The sequence below is a fragment of the Aplidium turbinatum genome, chromosome 8 (assembly GCF_918807975.1).
Source record: "Aplidium turbinatum chromosome 8, kaAplTurb1.1, whole genome shotgun sequence".
NCBI lineage: Eukaryota > Metazoa > Chordata > Ascidiacea > Aplousobranchia > Polyclinidae > Aplidium > Aplidium turbinatum.
Window position 1 is genome coordinate 27817576 of NC_137479.1, and position 1045 is coordinate 27818620.

Here is a 1045-nt window from a genome sequence, read left to right on the forward strand (position 1 = left end):
CTGAATATGTTATAGCCTTTACAGGTGGTCTCAGAAGTAACAAGAACCATAGCTCCTACTGGTAGGCTGGCCTCCTTATTTAACTGATAGTGTGTGCAATTACCAGAAAACGTATTGTTGCATGGATATCACTAGAAGCTACCAGGTCTCAATAAACACCCTTCCTTTGTCAGTTTGTGCACCAGTACACTGGTAACAGTGGCCCACTACTACTACCATACTGCATTCATCGGTACAAATACTTCATACCTGCATGCAATGCCATTTAAAATCCAAGATGTTAAATGAAAGAGAACTCAACTAAAAGAACAACAGAAAATTCAAAAATGTAACATAAGCTAGAGATGATAAGACATGCTGCATGTAAAAAACATTTAGACCTGTTTCCTTTAACTTTCATCATAGCCCAGCATACCGTACTGTACACTGTTATAGGCCTAGTGCACCTGTGTAATGTGTATCGCCTGCTGCCCGGTACCCTATCTAACGTTTTGACTTCTGTTGCAAACCGAATAACCTGACATAACTTACGGTGCCGATAATGATGTTCTTGCAAACAGTTCCCAAAACAAATTAAACTACGGTAGGCTTGCCTGGTACGGTACTCAGTTCTGTGATATTTAGGCTAGTACTGCAGCCAGTGCAGAGTGGTAGATCAAGAATCTTTGCTGTCCCAAACCTACTCAGTACTGCCTAGTTACTTACAAACCTCATGGCTATTTTTTTTCTTTTTGCGCAACGCTCAGAGTTCAAGATGGATACCACTACATGGCTAATAAGCTGGTCAGTGGTCACCGGAGCAACTTTGACTGCCAGAATTTTACACGGCTTGCTGTTTCTGCTGAAAACATAGCTAGATTAGCTGCGCCACTAGCGGCGCAAGGTGTTGCTTAAAAAACGGCCACAACTTTTTTTGCCAAGGGTCCCTGGTTGGAGGAGAGTGATAATCCTAAACTAGAGGAATTAAGCTTTCCAACGATACCAAATTAGTTAAGGTCGCAATTTATTCCAGGCGGCCCTATATTTTCGCATTTTACGCTCAGAC